Below are 22,246 nucleotides of genomic sequence, written 5' to 3'. Positions count from 1 at the left end.
AAAATTATGACAAGACATTCTGCTTTCCTTTATACCCCAACGCACACACACAAAAACTATTTGTAGGAAAAAAATGGTTTTGTACATGGGAAGAAACAATATAAATTCAAAACTTACAGATAAGGGTTAATTCTATCACTCAATCTCTTTTAAAAGTTTACACAAATATCCAGTCAGAGCCAACAGGTATCTCCTTTGAAATGTTATCTAAATGGATTTCCAAGTAAACCACAGGACCGTATACTATCTTGGAATGTCCTTAGAAGGCTCTGTCATTGATTGGGTAACAGAGTAAAAACACCAGAGTCCTTTCTTTCAAATGGAAGAGGGAAAGACAGGGATAGAAGGAACTCTTCAAACTTCATCTTCTTTCCTTGTGGTTTATGGTCTTCTCCTCCTCCCCAGAAGCCTCCTCGACCTCCAAAACCTCCCTGGCCTCTGCCACCAAATCCATCTCGGCTTCCTCTGCCACCACCTCTGCTTCCAAAGCCACCTCTGCCTCCACCAAGACCCCCAAAGCCACCTTCACCCTTAGGCTCAGCCCGGTCCAAAGTAACTTTGTTTCCATCAATTTCACCATCTCCCATGGCCTCCTTGCAGCTTTGGCGTCTCCCTCACTGTTGAAGTCTGCAAATCCTTTGGAAGAGCCCAGTCAGTGACTGTCCTTGCCCAGACAGAGCCATCCAGTGACTCCTTCAATGTCTCTTCTGTAGTCTCCTCAGACAGACCCTCGACAAACAGAATTTTGGATGGCTGGCTTCTTACATTAGATGATCCTCTGGACCCGTGAAATTCCAGCCTGATTGCTCTGCCCTCAGTTTCTCTTTTATTACAGGAATTTAAAGCTACTTTAGCATCTAAACATGAAGCAAATCCTATAAATGCATTCCCTTTAGATTTGCAATTTTGTTTCTGGGGCACTTTGATAAAAGTTGTCTTCTTAAATACTTACTGAAGAGTTGCTTCTGTTGCACTGTAGGAAAGGTTGCTTAAAACCAGAGTTTTTTGACTCACCACTCCAAGTGCTATTCTTTCCACATCTATGATCTTGATTTTGACCTTTCTCTCCAGTATAGTACAGGAAAATGGATCGCCCATCTATTTCTGTTCCCTGCCTTTCTTCCAAGATTTTCTCTGCATCAGCTTCTGTCTTTAAATTCAATATAAGCAATCCCTTTACTCTTCCCATCCTTGCTGACTAATCTGATCTCCATACTATCTTCAAAAGTTTCTTTTAATTCATCCTGAGTAACTTTATAAGGCAGTTATTTTTAGCCCAAAGTACTCTTGCATCTCAGTCTTTTTTATTATCTTTTCCCTTTTTTTTTTCTAGTTTAATTTCATAGCCAAAGACTTTTAAACCAGTGAGTTCTAAGGCTTTTTCTGGGTCCTCAGCAGATTCAAAATCCACATAGGCAAACTTCCTAGACACACCAATTCTGACATCCACAACAGTAAGATCATTTTTAGCAAAAACATTACTGAAACTCATTTTTAATTCAGGAGCAGATTTGCTGAAGTTCAGGTTTCCAACAAAGAGCTTGAAAGCCATGGTTGGTTCTCTGGCTTCCACTTTCTATTTCTTAGCCTCAGGAGCAGCATTCTGTTTGGCCATTTCCTTCTTTCATTTCCCAGTTGCTTCTTTGACAGGCTCTTCCTCCTCCTTCTCGTCATATTCCTCATCATCATTCTCTTCATCATCTTCCTCTTCATCATCACCTTCTTCATCCTCATCCTCAGCTGTGCTCTTGGCCTTCACAGGAATAGCTTTTATGGGAGCTTTCTTGCCTTTGGCTGGTATAATCTCTATAGGTTCTTTTTCAGAATCATCTTCTTCATAATCATCCTCATCTTTATCATCATCATCATTATCATCATCATCATCTGAGGCAAGAGCAGCAGCAGCGAGAGTTTTCATCACTGCTGGCTCAAATGCATCCTCATCTTCATCCTCCTCCTCATCATCATTATCTCCTTCACTGTCGTCATCATCTTCCTCATCACTGTCTTCCTTCTTGGCATTCTTGCCATTCTTTGCTCTCTTGACTGGGATGGCTCCCTTTTTGCCAGGGGTTGCTACTAATGCTTTTCCTGTTGTGCCTTCCTTCTTGCCAAGTGTGGCTAATGCTTTAGCTGGTGTAACTGTTGCCTTTTTGCCAATGGTCGGCATAACCACTGCCTTTTTGCCAGGAGTGGCAATTGCTTTCTTACCTGGTGTGGCAACTGCAATCTGTTTTGTTGGGGAAAACATCACCTTCTTTCCTGGAGTTGTGACAGCCTTCTTGCCTTTTTTGGAGGAATGGTAACCTCTTCTCCACAGCTTTAATCTCTTCATCTGACATTTCCTCATCTTCACTATCTTCTTCTAACTCCTTTGGAGGAGAAGCCATTTTCTTGGGATCACCTTGATTTTTACTATCCTTTGCGAGCTTCACCATGAAGGTGGCTTTATGATGGTGGAGTGTGTGGCAAGTGAGTGGTGCAGATGTGCCCAGAGGAACCAAACGGTGTCGAGGGCTGTCACTGGTACTCTTAGCAATTTACTTTTGATAGGAAGTATGTCCAAAAACTGAAGATATGACAATTACCAAAATAAGTGTTTATTTTTTCCCACAAACAAGAAAGCAAAAAGATACTGTGTTCATTTCTTGCCAAAAAAGAAATATTCCTAAGAGAACATTTTTCTTGTTCAGTACAAGCACTAATAAAATTTGAAAACAAAAAAATGTTTTTCTTTCAGTAAATATTTGGCAGTAAGTAGATAATTGTTTCAGATACCAGGTTGTTAATTTCATACCACCAATCTACTGTCATTCTATGTTTGCATTTCTTTTTCTATGTAGAGGTTAAAGTGATATAAAATATTTTTCTGTCTTGCAAGAAAAGATAAATAACTTGTAATATATCTTGGATTTTTATTCAGTATTCTTTTCTCTAGAATTAGTGGTGGGGGGGAAGAAAAGAAAGTAATTTTTAAATAAAAATGTTGGGTTTTGTAAAAATTGAAATTCATGGTATGTTTTTATCTTAGAATAATTTATTCTGAAAGTACTACTATAGCATTAATAATTAGAAAACATTGCCATCTTTTTTGTTGAGTTCATTCTTTGGCTAATAATGAGAAACAGCTTCTCTAAAGCATTCATTAAATGCAAACCTGACAAAGTCCCGAAGAAGAACAGACATTTAGTATCCTACCAACGCTCTCTTAAGAAAACGTTTTTTTCCAGATGACTAAAGTATACTTCCCTCACATCATTTTCCAAAAAGGGATCATAACCCACCCCTGAACTAATTGGCAGCAAAGGGATCGGACTTACGATAAATGGCTTAATCTACTGGAGTAATAATAGGTGTTAGGAAGTTGGACACAATGCCTTCTATAATTCGTAACACTTTTTGAAGTAATGTTCTAATCAAATGAGAAAACTAAAATATCCAAAACTATGTCTGAAACATCACAAGGGCTCAATGCATGGCTCGTGTTCTTAAACACAAATCCTGTTGACTGCCAAATTCTGTTTTATTGACTCACATTTTGGAGAGCATTTTCTTATTTTCAGAAAATTTATAAACATCTTGATCTTATCCAATTTGTACTACTGTAGTTTTTTATTCACTGTCTTTCTGAATCCAGTTTCAAGCCTTGTTTCATTAAACAGAAGTATTACTGTCCTGCCAAATTTATTTTTCTTGCTGCTCTGAAGGATACACTGGCATTACCCTTCATCGGTTCCTTTATAATAGCTCTAAATTTTCTATTCTCCTTATCCCAGGTGCCCAAACCATTACATTCTTGGATTGAATCTATTTCCTTTTCTGTTTAGTTTTGAAATTAAAAGGTATTGTTCTCTTATGTGCTAACCATTTTACTATTTCTTTCCTCTAGCTTTGTTTTTTCCTTTTCACTTGAGTGATTAGATTGCCTATAGCACAATTCATACTATTCACTAATGTCTATCATGGAAAAGAACCTCTGCGATAGCCCCCTATGCTCCTTGGCTCCTGGAACTTACACCAAGGCTAATTTTCTCATCTTGGTTGTAGGCTGGACATACGGAATTGATTATAATGGACATAACATTACTGATGGGATGGACTGTCCCTTCTGAGATTAGTTTATCAAAAGACCATCATGGCATCTTTCTTGGGTGCTTGCTTATGCGTGCTCTCTTTCTCTCACTAGCTCTTGCTCTAGCTCTCACTCTCCCGCTTTGTCAAAATGCTCACTCTGGGAGAAGCTAGCTGACAGCTTGTGAAGCAGCACAGTGAAGAAGCATATATAGCAAGAGACTGAGACCATTAGTGTACATTTAGAAGTGTTCTTCCCACTGCCACACCAGTTGAACTTTTGGATTAGACTGTAGTAGTCAACAGCTTGACTACAACCTGCTGAGAAACCTTAATATAAATTAACTCAACTAAGAACCTGTAGAAACTGAGATATAATAAAAGCTTGTCATTAAGTCTCTAAATTTTACGGTCATTTGTTACATAGTAATAGACAATGAATAGATCTATTTCTTATATAGATTTTATCCATATTTTGCTGTAGCATTTCCATATTTTAACCTATTTCTTCTATTCATACTTATGTAAATCTTAAAATTGAGTAATACATTGTAGTTTCCTTCAGCAATTTTATATATGACATTTCCTATATGAAAACTGTCTTTCTATTAGGAACAAAAATGGTTTAGGCTTTCTCTCTTTATGGTTCTTGATCTACTTTCTCCTAATTTCCACTTCACACCCTTCAGCCACCAGTATCTTCTATTTGCAAGACCTCTAATTTTGTGGGCTATTAGTGCTTTGTATTGTTTTTCTGATGTGTTTACCTCTTGCATGCAAAAACTGATATGTGTATCACTGTATCATGGCACGACATTTCTTTCTATTTCTAAATAGCTTTAGATATATTAGTGAAAATAGTTTATTTGTTAGACTTAATTGGAGCTACCTTTCCTCTGAAAATTCTTTGGATTTGTACTGATATACATGGCATGATGGATTTTTAAAGAGACTTCATTAACGAGAGCTTTAAATATGATCACTATTTAACTGATGAAGTCTAATTAGGCAACAATTCAAACATAACTGCTACATTTTTGACAGTGTTAGAATTTATTACAGTGGAGGAACTATCACTCGAAATTTTGTTATATCCTTCATACAGCCTCCTAAACAACGCCATGGCTTTCCTTCTGACTGGAGGTTTGATTTGAGTGTCAGTGCCAGTTCTAATACTGACTCTAACATAGCCCATCAAATATATGAAGCTTCACAGATACAGCTTTAAATCTCTTCTTCTTCTACAGTATTTGTACCTCCAATGCTTTAGTTCCCTTCTATTCTCTATTCTGGCTCTGATTTTCTGAATAAGAAAAAAGTTGGCTCACTTATATATCTTGTATAACAATAGTCAATGAAATATATTTTTTATAAAAATGCATCTTAAAAATGGAGTCCCTCTTTCAAAGCCAGCTGTTGATCATTTATTTAAAAAGTAATATCATCATAATTAATGAAAGAAATGTTATTTTAACTTTGATCATTTATAAAAGAATAAAACAGGATAAAAATTCCATGAACTATATGGCTTACACATGTCTTCATGAACATTAATGATAAGAATATGGGAAATTAGAAAATAAAAAGTGAAATACTTTAGTTATTTCCATTACAATATGTGTATAATTAATGCAATTGATAAATGTTTATATATTCCCTTTTCAAAACTGGCTATATATAATTTATATATATATGTATATATATATATATTCATAAAAATTATACCTCTTCACCTAAAATAAATTAGTTTTTTTCTCTAAGTTCCCCCTTCCTTCTATAGACAAGTTATTTGACTGAGCCTGACTTTTTTATTGTACTTAATGTTATTTTTAGCCTTTTATCGACATATACTGTAAACTTTCAAATTATTTTAAATCTTTGCAATTTTATTTATTCAAGACCAAAAAGAACAAACTGAGTCAAACATTTTCTGGAAACAGTAATGATGCTGATCCCAATATTTACATTTTCACTGAATTTGTTTACAATTTTCTGTAGACTCGTTGTTAAAATCTAATTTTCACACAAAGATGAATGTATTGTGTAAATGCTTAACACTAGTACAGAATTTTATACATTATTTATATCTGAAGATTTTTTTAAAGTTGTTATATATTTAGTACTTGGGCAAATTGACTCTTTAAGCTACTTGACATTCAACTTAATGTCATTGTAGCCTGTCCTATCAGGATTACTACTAAAAGAACATTTAACTAGGAACTTCACATAATGTCCTAAAAAGTCACACTAAATCTTATTTCCTGAAAGGAGTAACTATAAAGCATGCTTAAATCTGCATTTTTAATTCCATAAGTCTGTTACTCCAGAAGAACAGAGATGAAAGTTATAGGGAAGGAAGAATTTCAAATCCCTCAAGAAAAATTGAAACTAAAATTACATTATTTTCTAGATTAAGGATAATATATACAGAGCTCTCAAAAAATATCATAAAAAATAAATCAGACCTATTGAACAAATTTGATTAAAATGTTAGGATATATAGAATATACTGTTACGTCCTATATAACAATTTCATTAATTTTTCTACTTGGTTTTAATAAATCAATTCTGTATGGAAAGCACTAGGGAGAATTGCCTTAATAATCATGCATGTGGTACAGTATCCAGGAAATTAAATTACTCATAAAGTTAATTTAAGGAAATAATATTCTGAGTCTGAAAATAGCAACATATTAGACAAATATCAACATATTGACAAAGTAATCATTATATTAGACAACGTTAAAATCTGTTTTAAATTTTGAGTGGGAAAAGGTAAGAAAAAATAATGACAAATGTAAATAAATGTATATTATTCAAAACTATTGAAGAAATAAAGTATTTCTTCTCCTATCAGATCATAGCAAGAGCCATGTGTTATGTCTGAGGTGTTATAGTTTATAAAATACATCAACTAATGGTGCATGGTGAAGATCGTGACCAATGTAGTAAAAGGCTAGAAAATCATATTAGTTGGAACTAAGACTTTTACATAAAAAGAGAGAACGAGATAAATATGAATAACATTACAGGCTTATTTTACTATATTCAGCATTAGATATTTGTTGATCTTGTGAAATTGAATAAATTACTTCATCATTTGGAGTTTTCAAGTTACCTAACTGTTCTTTGTAAAATGATGCCTACATCACAGGCACACGAAGAACACAGTTGTCACCCAAGAAATCTTACCTTCTTCATATTTGACTGAAATATGAAACCTACCTGATTGAGAACTAGAAAAGATAGATTTGGGCATGAGCTGCAATGATGTACTGAAGAACTTGGCAAATCATTTCTCAGTTAAGTACATATAGACAATGATGACTTAATAAAATAGTTTTAGGGGTAAAAGGACAAACTTTACAGTAAGTGATTTAATTTTTTTTTTTTTTAAAGAAAATGGAAGTCTTAGAAAAAACTTAAATTACTTTCTAGGGACAAGTATACAGAGAGAATGGGAAGGAGAAAGAAGATATAAAAAGTGTGGTTGAGAAGGACAAATATGAAAGGATTATATTCATTGTAATGGAAATTCACTATTACTAGTTAGATTTGAGATTTATGAATATTAATTTGGAGGGAATTAAGATACATAAAGGAGCGATATTAAGGTGTCTTTTCAAATAGAAGCAGCTTCATATTTCTTCCCATGTGAGAAAAGCAAAAGGGTAAGGGAGCCTGGCTGATGTGGCTCACTGGTTGAGCATTGATCCAAGAACCAAGAGGTCACTGGTTTGGTTCCTGGTCAGGGCACATGCCCAGGTTGAAGGCTCAATCACCAGTAGGGGGTGTGCAGGAGGCAGCCAAATCAGTGATGTTTCCCTCTCATTGTTCTATCTCTCGTTCCCTTTCCCTTCCTCTCTCTCTCAAAATTAATAAAAAATATATATTTTAAAAAGGTAAGGGAGACCCATAAAGAAAAGATGTGGTGGGATGAATTCAGTTGAGACATAGCTAGAAGAAGATAATAAATGGAGGGCTTTACCTTTAGGGGTAATGGTACACTCCTAAACTGTGGCCATGCTGATTTAACTACCATATTAATATCACACAATATATAAGGCTATATGTATATATCTCCTTCTAAACTAAGAGGAAAATCCTGAAAGAGGAATTATCCCATCATGGTTCTATCATTTTGTTTTATTATTCAGTGTATGTACAATCATCCAGTAATTTTTGTTTTTAAGTAAGCTGTTCTATTTTGAAACTATAAGGAATAATGTCATCACCACAAATGATGATTTTTATTGCAAATTATGTATTTAAACATGCACATATATACATTTACACAATTATTTTTTCAAAAAGACTTAAAAGTCTAAACTAGGCATAATAAAATGTTTACTACTTAGATACAGAGATTTGTATCCTGTATAATAAAAGCCTAACATGCTAAGTGTCCAGCTGTTTGTTCTATCATTCAACCAGTCGCTATGATGTGCACTCACCACCAGGGTGCAGACACTCCGACCAGTAGGTTAGCTTGCTGCTGGAGTCCAGCTGATCCGAACTAGACCAGACGGGCTGGACATGCCCTGGAGCCCTCCCACAGTTTCTCCCCACCCCAATTGTGCACCAGTGAGGTCCCTTGGCCTGGCCTGGGCCCTCTTGCAATTCGGGACCCCTTTGGGGATGTTGGAGAGCTGATTTTGGCCCCATTTCTGCAGGCCAAGCCAAGGGACCCTACTAGTGCACGAATCTGTGCACCGGGCCTCTAGTAGTTTATCAAAAGAATAACAATGTGAAGATTGCAAATACTTCTGGTAGTTCTAGTAACTGTTGGCATGACATTTCCATGCTGATGTTCAGAGAGGGCTTCCATCCAATCATGAAAAATATAATCATATAGAACATCAAAAAGTTAGCTGTAAAAATAGACTGAAGCTTAGAAAAATGATTCCAATTTGATGGGCACCCTTATTATCTCCTTCCCAAACCCAGATCTGAAAACTAAGACACTAAAGGAAGGGACAGAAAATGAATTTTAAAGGGTTTCATGACAATACAAATAAATAAAAGCAAGGATATTCTAAGAGTGGAAGAATTTTTTGTAAAATAGAACTTTAAAATATATTTAAATCAAATAAAATAATCAAAATTTTATGGGGAATTACTAGATTTAAGGTATAGGAACTTTAGATTATAACTGATTCAGCTGTTATTAAATGGGGGACCTACTGATAATCCTTAAAGGTGTCATAATTTTTATTCTTTATACAATGCAGGATTGGACTAGTTTATATCTAGGATTTCATTTGACTTTGATAGTATATCATTCTAAAGAGTATTTTATGACTTCTTTTTTATCTAGCAAATATGACATGTTTTTTTTTTTTTTTGGACAGTTGCTAATGTGATAGGGAGTCAGAGGGAAACTCATTGTCCACTAAACCCCCAGTGCAGAGGCGATGAGTGAGTGACAATCTCTGTACAGAAATCTCTGCACACCACAGATCTGTAGTTCTGACATCCCTCCCCTAGAAACGTCCTCAGAGAGTTACGTCAGCACTTCTCTTTAGTTTCAAGGATGAGAAGGCAACATTCAGCACGAGGAAAAGGCACCTTAAGACAGTGATGGCGAACCTTTTGAGCTCGGCGTGTCAGCATTTTGAAAAACCCTAACTTAACTCTGGTGCCGTGTCACATATAGAAATTTTTTGATATTTGCAACCATAGTAAAACAAAGACTTATATTTTTGATATTTATTTTATATATTTAAATGCCATTTAACAAAGAAAAATCAACCAAAAAAATGAGTTTGTGTGTCACCTCTGACACATGTGTCATAGGTTCACCATCACTGCCTTAAGAGATGTCATTTGAACCTGGTAGGATAAAGTCCAGGGTCTGCCACAGGAGTTTTTAATCATTGGATTTCATGTGATGTTGATTGTTTTACGTGATGGAGACACATAGGGATTGTGATACATCACAGAGGACCAAAACTACCACTTTCAGACATGGCAGTATTTATGAACGTGTACATAGGATCAGCAGGAGGGCATTTGATTAAGCTGGTATCAGGCGTAGAGCTAGGAATCAGAATTCTGAAATCAGGATCAGATAGATTTTTTATGGATTAATGTGATGAACAAGCTGGGGTGGATGGTCAAGGATGAATGTATAGCGATCAGTAAGGATCATGGAATAAACTATGAGACAAATTATGTTGCAGGTCTGAATTGCACAAGCTTTTTTTATTTTTAATAATGTATTTCCAGGGAAAACAGGGCATGCTGTGAAGAAAGCTTCCAGTTCCACAGGGTTGAAGATTAAGGAAACTAAGAACTAAGGGCAAATTTTTTTATAATTGCCACTTGTGACTATGTTATTTTTAAAAAATATACTTTGAAGCTATATGAAACCCCTTGAGGTATATATCTTTTGGGTATTTTCTATCAGTTTTATAGTGATGAAGTCTTTTGATTAGGTCTTAACCAAATTATATTTTACTAGAGGCTTGGTGCACAAAAATTGTGCATGGGGGGGGGGGGTTGTCCCTCAGCTCAGCCTGCACCCTCTGCAATCTGGGACCCCTTGGGGGATGTCCGACTGCTGGTTTAGGCCCGATCCCACTGCAGTAGGACATCCCTCTCATAATCTGGGACTGCTGGCTCCCAACAGCTCGCCTGCCTGCCAGCCTGATCACCCCCTAACTACTCCCCTGCTGGCCTGATTGACACTTAACTGCTACCCTGATGGCCTGGTCCCCCCCAACTGCCCTTCCCTGATGGACAGGTCACCCCTAACTGCCCTCCCCTGCCAGTTCGGTCACCCCAACTGCCCTCACCTGCCAGCCTGGTTGCCCCCAACTGCCCTCCCTTGCTGGCCATCTTGTGGCAGCCATCTTGTGAGGACATGGGCACGGCCATCTTGTGACCACATGGGGGCGGCCATCTTGTGACCACATGGGGGTGGCCATCTTGTGCGAGGGCATGATGGTCAATTTGCATATTACCTTTTTATTATATAGGATGGTATTCTACATAGGTGCCTGCCCTGTACTGCTTCCTGAGTTAGAGGTAAGATGACTTGTCCTTTTTCCACTGAAATGGTTGTTGTTGAAGATCTCTCTGCTCCCAATCTTCATATAACAAAGTTTCCAAATCATTGTGTATGAATCTCAATTACTCCATACTGAAAAGAGAAGAGAGGATTTCTAGGCGATTCATGAGCAGTTTATTTGCTTGGACAGCATGCCAGTCTTACAGGGGAACTTTTTTTTTTCTCCAGAAAATAATTAATAGTTAATTTCAATGTATGTACACCCAGTATATCTCAGATCCATATATTCTGCTTTCAAGAGTCACATCTTAATTCAGACATTGAAAAGCATGTAAAATAATGTAACCTGTGCTAGCCTGTGAAGTAAACAAAGGGAAAAAAGACCAAAGGACTTGATTAAATTTTCATAATAATGCCCTGGACCTTCTTCCATTAACAATATTTCTCAGAGTGGAAGGTATAGTCTTAGAACAAAGTTTTTTTTTTTTTTTTAATATATTTTATTGATTTTTTACAGAGAGGAAGGGAGAGGGATAGAAAGTTAGAAACATCGATGAGAGAGAAACATCGATCAGCTGCCTCCTGCACACTCCCCATTGGGGATGTGCCTGCAACCCAGGTACATGCCCTTGACCGGAATCGAACCCGGGACCCTTCAGTCTGCAGGCTGACGCTCTATCCACCGAGCCAAACCGGTTAGGGCTAGAACAAAGTTTTAAATTCTTGTTTATGTCTCTTACTGCAATAGTCACATCTCATGGCTAATGACTTACAATTAAAAGGTTCTCAGATAGTAATACTTATGATATATCATTTGAATTAGTCTCAGAGTAATTTAGGAATTCCATGGACTGGTAACTTTGTTGACTCCATTATGCACAGTTGAGAAAATGTTTCTATATAAGCTAAAGATGACAAAGATTGCTTAGAAGAGAATGCTGTGGAATCAATCAAGTCCACAATCTCTTTTCTTAAACATTTGCTGCCAAAGCTCAGATTAAAAAAATAAAAGTTATAAAGGAAATATGATGCATATCCAGTAAATTATTTGATACCCCTGGTGGATTCTAGACAAATATTCCATCATCACACACATTAATATTTTTCCAATGAATGTGTCTGGTTAGTTCAGATTTTGCTGCCAAATGCCTTTACACCAATCTTAAATAAAACAGCTTTTGCTCTTTTTAGAGCTTTTTAGATTGGAGGAATTCAAATAAGGTATGATTGTTATAGTAGCATCTTACGATTTTTATCTATCTATCTCTATACTAAGTTACCTAAAATTCAATAAACTAAAAAGAACTTATTTTGAATACATTATCACAGTATTTGTTTTTCATATATCTTATAGAAGTTAAAATAGAAAGCTCAGGCATCGTTTTCTCTGGAAAGCTTTTCTATAATATCAATGTGTGGCCTGGCCAATTTCTCCACCTCCATAGTCTCATGGCCTCTCACTGAGTACTTTCCACCTACTATCATAGCCGTCTCTTTATGTTTATGGCTCTCCATGTCAATCAGTTGATAGGAGTTTTCTTATGAGAACCATTCAGCAAAAGCAGAACCACTAGAAACAATTTACTTAATTTACACATGTTATGTTTTTCATACATAACTTGTGAACTCACTAGGAACCAAAAACAGTTCAGCAAACATTTCTCTTTGTCATTTGTGACTGCTGAGCTATAGTGCTTATTTTTTGTATATGCTAATATAACAAAGACTTTATGAAGAGTAAAAAAATATACTACCACTTGGGTTAGCAGCAATGTGTGTGTTTCATTTAAACTCTTGTTATAAAGATTTGCTCAGTATAAGAGTAGACCAGTTCACAAAGTGACCAATATACCAGTTTTAAAAGAAAATGTGTTACTTTCAAATACTCATTTTGATTACCGCCATTTATGTTAAATATGTACAATACTCAGACATATGTATTTAGTAATCTAATAAATTCAGAATGTCTTATGGGAATATGTTAGTTTACATTAATTATTGTTAAGTAATCTCTACAGACACATGTTCTATTATCTTATCTTTGTGCTTTCTAAAAATTATCCCAAGGATTCTTTTGCCAATGTTTCAAACAGCATTATCAACTTTAATTTGTCATTTATAATAACTAGAAGTTCAGATTTACTATGATAGTCTTCTTGTCATTTACTAATTTATCATACTTGTCTAGTTTTTACTTTTTTTCAGCATATTTATCCTACTTAATTTGTTATCCTTTCATCATAGGCTATTTATGGACGATATATAATTTAAGATATTCATGTTCATTATATAATACTGCCTTTTACTGCTTTGATCATTTTACCCCTTCATGCTAAAATTGTCTGTAGTCAGCTACCAAGGAAATATATTCCGCTGTTCCTTGTTAAAAATCAATATTTTAACATTTTGTCTGACATAGGGTTGTTTCAGTGACTTCTTTTTTCAGATGTTTTGAGTACCACTTTTTTGTAATCTCAAGGCAGCCACTTATAATGTAATTTGCCAAAACCACAGTAGTATATATGGTTTAATTCTATATTCTATGGTGATTAATGAAAACTTTGGCATTTTAATTTGATGTGGTGTTAGAGCCCTATTGTTTGGTTTTATATGTATGTTTTCTTACAATTTTTATATCTTTGTTGAAATTCTCACTTTGATTATGCATTGTTCTCCTTACCTGAGTAAACATCTTTATGGCCATTACTTTGAACACTTTATCAGGTAAATCTCTTATTTCCATTTTATTAAGTACTGTTTCTGGAGTTGTATCTTTGTTTTATTTTGTTTGAAACATAGACTTCTACTTCTTCCTTTTTCTTGATTATGTGTTGGTTTATCTGCATTAAGAAAATACAGCCACCTCTGCCAGTCTTCACAGTGTGGTCTCAGAATCATTCAGACTGGCCCTAACTCTTTGTTGTTTCTCAAACCTTTGCCATGGTCCACGCTGTCTTCTTTGTTGTTAGTGGCTCCCAGTAGTAAAGGGTATGCCAGGACCTGTCAGAGTTCCGCAGGGAAGGCTGTCAGTAAGCACTGTTACTGGTCCGAAGTCCTTGTGCCCAATGCTTTTAAAGGCCAAAACTCAAACATCAGAGTTTGGAGTTAACAAAGGTTTATTGATTGAGAATGTTCCAACAGAGAAGGTGGGTGCCCTAGTAATATCTCAAATTTATCTTACCAAAGTGTAGAGCCCAGGCTTCTTTTATGTCAAGGGAAGAGAAAATGGGAGGGGCAATGAGTAATTTATCACTACAGACAGCTGAGCACCAGCAGGGTCCTAGAAGACCATGAAACCTCTTGTTCTCCGTTTGTTGACCTCAGTTGATTTGCGTTCGGTCACCAGGCACCTGCAGATTTTGATAAGCAATTATTATTTTAGTACTTGTTTCCCCCATCTCCTCAGGAGAGGCATCTTCCAGCAAGGGACTGTTTTAGTGCAACTCAGGCGTCAGACAATATTCCTCTAATGATTAGCCTGCCTATATGCAAAACTAAGCAGGATCTTGAAGGCCCTGAGAACAAAGCAGGCATGAGCAACATGCAGTCAGAGAGACCTAGCCTTTCATTTGGTTACATACCTAGTTGTAGGCTGATTGGAAGCCAGATCCTCAGGGAGAGACTGGGAGCTCGGTGTTTCTTCCATGCTGAATTCTAATAAAGTAGTCTATTAAGAACTAGAGGCCCGGTGCAGGGATTCATGCATGGTGGGATCCGGCAGGCCCGCCCAGATCTGGGCGGATGGAGCCAGGCCAGCCAGGTGGAGGGACCGCGGGTAGTTGGCCGGCCATGCCCCCTGGTTGAACTCCAGGTGGAACTCCAGGTAGAGGTGACAATTTGCATATTAGCCTTTTATTATATAGGATTGTTTCTTTGTTTCATACACTCCTGTGAGCCTGTGAGCACAAGCCCCGCTGGCCACCAGAACCAGATTACCAAGGGGTGCCTGCTCTAGGTGACAGCCTTAAAATCCCAGGTGCCAACTGTGAGCATAGACTACTTCCCTGGAGATACTGGTGACTTGATGTGGGCTACAGGGAGAATATGGAGATAGTATCTGCTAGGAGGATCTCAATTTGTCCTTAGATGAGGGATAAATTACAAGCCCCTCAGGTTACAGCTTTTAAGATATGTCCTTTCAGAAAAGGCTGGGAAATAGCATTTCTGTCTGCTCCCTCTGTGCTGGGCCTGGGCAGATAGGAAAGTGGGTCTTTGATATTTAGCCAAGAACCCTTTCTTTTCTATAGTCTTTGGGTCTTCTCAATGCAAACTCTGTTGGCTTTCAGAGTTAGGTGTTTAGTATGTGGATGTCTTTAATGTGATTGATACTGGGTCCAAACCCTTCCCTACACAGGGTTGGAGGAATTAGAGTTTCCTCTCACTTGTATGTTTCTCCCCATTTTGACATGGGAATTTTCTCATTCACCAGGCATGTAAGAATTGCTTAGCTAGTTCATGGATTTCTTCCAGAGGGAATTGTTCCATGTGTAGCTGTAGATCTGGTGTGTCCCTGGGAAGAGGTGAGTTAAGGAACCCCCCATGTTGCCATCTTAGACCAGAATATGTCTCTTCAATTTAAACCATCATTTCTTACAAAGTCTTGACTCAAACATTTCAGATCCCAGAGCTCAAAAGTAACCAGAAGACATAGAAAGGTCTTTGGATGGATTTAACCACTTGCTAAAGACCAAGATGTGCAGATATTCTACAAGTATAGGGTGTGTTTTTTTTTTTTCATTAAAACTGTTAAAATTTACTAAGCTTAACTACACATTTCACTGAGCATCATATTGAAAACAATAAAGAATATTCTCTAATGTACAGACTGACAAATAAAGAAAAAAATATGTAATTTAGCAAAATTAATTACCCAACATAATTTGGCTTTTTAAATTTTTTTGAAGATAAGAGCAAATTAAGATATGTAGGACAGTAAGAAGAGTTTATGTTCTGGCCATATCAATGTCCTCTGGATCATTAAATAGTTTTACACGGCATTTTCTCACTGGAATATATTTCCGTTTTCTGCAGTCTTCACTTGGCTAAATCCTAATAATGCTTTAGGATCCAGCTTAAATATACCTTTTCATCAGACTCTCCTCTAACCTCCCTTTCTAAATTAGTAAAATGCTTCCATTTTAAAACAGATTTCTTAAGAGTGAGATACATGTAATGAGCCCTAAAATATCTTATTAGGCCTGGACAGTGTTGCTCAGTGATTGAGCATTTGACCCATGAAACAAGAGGTTGCCAGTTTGATTCCCTGTCGGGGCACATGCTGCATTGCAGGCTCCATCCCCAGTAGGGGCGTGCAGGAGGCAACCGATCCATGTTTCTATCTCTCTATTCCTCTCCCTCTAAAAACACCCATAAAAATGAAACAAAACAAAACACCATTTTATTAGTAGTAATGTTATTATCAGGGTCAATATTGTATCATATAAAGTATATGGGTTTGGAGATCAGATAGTAGCATATTCAAATCCTGACTGACATGGGTTAGCAGTCTGCTCCTTGAATACTTTTCTTAAAATTTCTGAACATCACTTTTTTTCATCTGTAAATGAGTCAGGGGAATTATACCTAATTCTGAAAGGCTTAACGTGGAAGACATTTATGTGATGTTCAATAAATATTTATTCACACACACCCATTCTGCTGGCCCTCTCTACTATTTGCTTCAATTATTTAATTTGTTGCAGGAAAGTAAAAATCTGTACAATTTCAGTTTGCTGCTCACTGAGCAGTGGAAATAAGTATGTGCTTGAGTATACTTTATGATGTGAATGTTATAAATGCTATGAGTAATCAATTTAATCCAGGTAAATTGTAATCTGTTCTTCATAATCTGAAGAGTATGAACTTATAGAACAAGGTAACCCTGACTGTAGTTAAAGAGTAAAACTAAACTACAAAAGGAAGTTTAGTCTTAATGGGAAAGACATGATAAAATATCCATAAAAGAGCTCAATATAATTCTAGAAAACAAATGAAAATATAAGACAATTAAAATACATATTAAGACTATAATGTACATGGGCAATAACACATCAAATAATGCACTGTTGCTAGACTCTTTGTAAGACTACAGTTATAGACTTTGAAGTTTGGTTCCTGTCTTCTAGCACAGGCATTATGTAAATTAAATGGTATAGCAGAAGGAAAACAATTTGCTTTAGTAGTCATGATTATGAATCATGAAGATGAGACAGCGGCTTTGCATCTTTAACAGATTCAAGAAGAATTAAGAGTAGAGAACAGTTAGGAAAATCCTGAAAGGGTAAGTCAATGACAAAACTAAGGATATTTACTAATTTGAAACTGATATCATGAATTTTAAGCAATCAACTTTGTGCAAATTGTCTTTTAAACAGTAAAGTTTAATGTTTAAGTAGGATAAATGATATAGGTGATAAACGAAATAATAAATAATATATATGTAGCATTACCTTAAATATTATATCATGCCTGAATGCTATGCTGTATAACATCTATTCTGATAACTTTCTCTCTCTCTCTCTCTCTCTCTCTCTCTCTCTCTCTCTCTCTCTCTCTCTTTTTTCCTGAAGAAGTAGTCAGTTTGGTCAGGGATCACTTGACAAACTTGTCACCTAAAGCAGTTAGTGTATTGACAGGGAAGAATTTTGGCTTAATAATGGATACAGGTGAAAGAGAAGTAATGTCAAGGTCGATTCATTAGCAGTGATTATATGTCACTCCACAGCCCTTGTTTCCTCTTTCCTTGCAACATCTACTTAAAAAAAAGAAAAGTAAAGAGCTATTTTGTTAGGAACCAAATGATAGGCAAAAGCAAATTTTTCATATTTTGAAGAGGAAGTTGAGCATGGTAGTATCAGATTGCTGGAGATGACAATGTTGACAATCTTTTTTTCTTTCCCACCTCTGTGACCCTCCTACCCCCAAAAAAACTTTCAAAATATAGAAGAATTAATCCTGATATAGGTGAAGTACACAGTTATCTTCAATTTGGAACAGAAAGGTTCTTTCCTTCATTCAACATTCATTTATTCATTCATTCATCAAAGATTAAGCAAATCCATTCCCTACTGGAGTAACTCAGTTTCTTGATCATATCCTGTGCACTGAAAGGTTGCTGGTTCCATCCCCAGTCAGGGCACATACAGAAGGCAACAGATCAATGTTTCTCTATCACATGGATGTTTCACTCTCACGTGATGTTTCACTCCTGTACTTCACAGTCTTTTCTCTCCCATCCTTTCTCTAAGCATGTCCTCAGGTGAGGATGAAAAAAACAAGAAAAGTTTAACAAATCCTGAGGGATCTGCAATTGAATAGGCCACAGACACACAACTTCGCATATTTTAAATCAATGACCTTGCAACCTTTTTCTATTTGACTATCCGTTCCTCTGATTGATTAATAGATTTAGTTATATTGAAGCTTTATGTGCAGTATATCAGGTTGAAGTGGTGGTATTAGTGAGGTGGTTAATAGTAGAACATCAATAATCAAGTTAGAGAAAAGAGCATTTTCAGCCATTACTAGATTTTCTCTGGTGTTGACACTTAATATGAGGTAAAAATAAATAATTTGTATAAAAATACAAAACTGCATGGAATGATCTAAAAAAAATAAATGATGTGCTTGATTGTTTATATGAATATATTGTTTCCCACAGTCTGGGAAAATTCCTGTGTTTCAAGTTGCTTACCTGGTACTTGAGCACTGGAATTGGTTAAAATATATTGAGGAAGTTATAATTATTTCAAAACAATTTCCAGTCATTTTCACTTCCAAAAATTCTGTGTATAAAGACAAGAACATTGCCCTTTACTCTTACAGCCCATGCCTCATTTTCCTCTAACACTGAATTCTGGGCAGCCACAGTAGAAATCTACTGAGACTTCATTAAGAATATTAGCATAATAGATGATAAGGCCTTATAAGGCCTTGGCTATTCTTTCACTGCTTATATGCAGAATCTTGACCACATTATTCGTTATAGCAGTTAGCACCAATAGAATTTTGACTAACTTTCAAAAAGGCAATCTTTTGGGTGGGCTAGAATTAAAAAAAAAAAAAATGCTCCATTCCATAGTTTGTCTCAGCTTGATTCAGGGATCAGACACTAGGGAGTGAGTCTCCATGTAGATTTCAGTGTCCACTTGCTGTCTCACCTGTCTTTTGTGTGGTGCACACACTGACCCACCTGCCAAGGGATCCGTGGTTTCCTCAAAGGTGCTGTGTGGAAATTTGGAAATAGCAACTCCATTTGCATATGCTATTTTCTTGCCAAAAATGAGTTAAACCTCATTTAAAGTGTTAATAACAAAATATACATTCTAGGAGGTAGTTGAGCACATTGGGAAAATTTGCTAAAAATTAAAAAAAATCCTTTTAAAAATCCTTATTCAATGTGACTTTAAATTAAATATATAAATCTTTTCAAGCATTTTTTTTAAGTAAAATATTACACACAAGCAGAATAAAAGTAAAAGAGAATAACAATAATTTAAATGTACTTTTATTCCTGCTCTGGAGGCTAAAAATAAAATAATTGCTCTGATACATTTAAGTTCAGATAAGTTTTAAAAACACTATTGTATCACAAGTTTCTGGAACACATCAAGTGCATAAAACGATATTCATCAGGTTACAGTAAAAATCTATTCAAAAGTTTCCACAAAACTTACAAAGATATTAGATATTTGAATAACTAACTGATGCAATGTTTGAACTTTATTTCTAAATTTCCTATCAATGATTTTTGAATGTGGATATGTATTTCAACAGATGTTATAATACCCCTCGAAAAAAATATAAGAAAACCTTTCTCTAGCCATAGGTGCTTCCACCAGAGGGGGCGTCAGGAAAGCAAAGGTGTGGGGGCATTATGAAGGCGCATGTCGAAATTTCTGTTAAAAAAAAAATAAGGAGGGTGTTTTGTACATGACAGGGCTCCAGTACACAGGAGATGATGTTTCTGAGTTCAGTTATCTCCCTGAAATGTATCTTAATATCTTGACTTGAACACAGTTTCTCTCACCGTCCTTGTCTCCCCCTTCTCTAGACATACACACACATCAACACACATTTTATAAATTAAGATTTCTGACAGTATTATTGTAGCTTTCTACATCATCTAAATAATATAATACCTCTTTTCTAACCTATGTTCATATGTGTGCATGCCATATGGAACTGGCTCTTTACATAACATTAGGATTCATAATATTTCAGCTCTGCTTAGTGATGAGCAGTTGGATATATACACTTATTTTTACTTATTTTAAATTCTAGCTTTCTAATCTCAGTGAAGTAACACTGAAGTATGTATAAAAGGTTACCTCAGCCAGAGTCTGTATTATATTATAAAATAAGCATACTCAATTCTGTATTGAAAATATTTTCTTGTTTTCACAAACAGTCATAGACTTTTTTTTTTACCCATCTTCACTTTACAGGTATTTTTAAATTGGGGACACATAACCTTGATCCCAATGTTTTGAGTCTGAGATGCATCAGGGACTGTTTCTGAAATTTTCATTGCTCATCTGGAAATTTTACTACATTTGTGGAAGGAAACTTGTTTAATAAGCTTTATCACTGAACAACTCTCAAAATATTTTAATGGAATTCACTCTTTGTTACACAAATGCTAAAACAAAGATTGAGCCGAAGCCGGTTTGGCTCAGTGGATAGAGCGTTGGCCTGCGGACTGGAAGGTCCCAGGTTCGATTCTGGTCAGGGGCATGTACCTGGGTTGCGGGCACATCCCCAGTGGGAGATGTGCAGGAGGCCGCTGATCGATGTTTCTCTCTCATCGATGTTTCTGACTCTCTGTAAAAAATCAATAAAATATATTTCTAAGAAAACCAAAAAACAAAAAACAAAGATTGAGTAAAAGTAAGTTATGCAATATAGAGAAAATCTTAGTAACTATTAAAGTATAAAGTTGAGAAACAAAATCTCAAATTTGAGGAGGTTTTACATCCTTGGTATCTCTCAGGACATACAAAGAACATTTAGCCAGTAAGAGTAAGGATCAAGTGTCAGCCTGTCAGACAGCTATAAATCACAATTAAGTTGGATTCTAGTTATAAATGCCTTCCCTGGCATTCAATTCCAGCTCTAAGCATGTCAGGAAGAAATATTAGTATTCTGACCCAGAGGTCTGGCGCGTTAGACTTGCCTGAATGTTAAGCTTACATATTAATATAGGATGTACCTTTGTTTGGCTCAAATCAGTCTCCCTTGAACACAATGCAATTATTTTCCTTGCCAGTGTTTCAGCTGGAAGGGCACACTCTACTTGTTCAATTCTCCCTGAAGTTCATGAAGGCAAATGATGCAAAAATAATGAAAGGAATGCTTTAGGTAGTCTTTTTATTTATTTTTTTATGGGCTCTCTGGATACTGCTGAGGAGATGGGCTCCAATATTACAATTCAAAACCTCTATGTTAAATGTCCCTGACTTTGTTAGAATTGTAAAATCTGGTAATGAGCTCTTTCAACTGTGCTACCTGTGTTCCTCTTTACAGGCATGAAGTTTCGTTACATTTACATGTCATGACACCTCCCCACACCACCTCCCAGTAATGTCAACCTGCCTTCCTCTTTCTTTGGCTTCAAATGTTATTTACTCTGGGATGTCTGGATGATAACTGCATGTTTTGAATAGTTAAAATACCACTGGTCAAGGTGCTCAGTTGGTTGATCTCTCTCTCTCTCTCTCTCTCTCTCTCTCTCACCCTCTCACCCTCACCTTTCTCTTCCAGTCTAAAAATCAATAAATCAAATATTTTTTTAATTGTAGAAATAATTTACATTCTTTGGTATTATTCTGTACTATGGAAAGTGAGAGTTTAATTTATCCAAAACTCCAGTCTGTTTCAAAGAGATGTGTTTAGATGAGATACTATATAAAAAATAAAGTTTCAATTTACTGATTGTATACCAAAATAAGTAAGATATTCTTTGACATAGTTATAGAATTGGGTCGGAGATTTTAGGCAGGCTCACAACTGCAAAGTCCATGCCTATAGTAAGACCAGTTTTCTTGCAGGTAGAAATCATGTTCTTTGATGAAGTTGCATAGGGAATTGTGGCTTGGTAGGATTTATTTTGGGTGGAAATAGAAGGCTGCCCCCAGGTTCCCAGTGTCTCAGAAAAAGCCCAGC

General features: G+C 36.1%; 1 pseudogene; it reads right to left on the bottom strand.

The window, feature by feature from the left end:
- Positions 1 to 272: 272 nt before the first annotated feature.
- On the bottom strand, positions 273 to 2,438 carry LOC139022182 (nucleolin pseudogene; annotated as a pseudogene).
- Between the last annotated feature and the right edge of the window lie 19,808 nt (positions 2,439 to 22,246).

Source organism: Myotis yumanensis, unplaced genomic scaffold, assembly GCF_028538775.1.
Source record: "Myotis yumanensis isolate MYYU_CA2020_CCGP unplaced genomic scaffold, mMyoYum1.0.hap1 SCAF_13, whole genome shotgun sequence".
NCBI classification, from domain to species: Eukaryota; Metazoa; Chordata; class Mammalia; order Chiroptera; family Vespertilionidae; genus Myotis; species Myotis yumanensis.
This window is presented reverse-complemented; position numbering and strand designations above follow the sequence as displayed.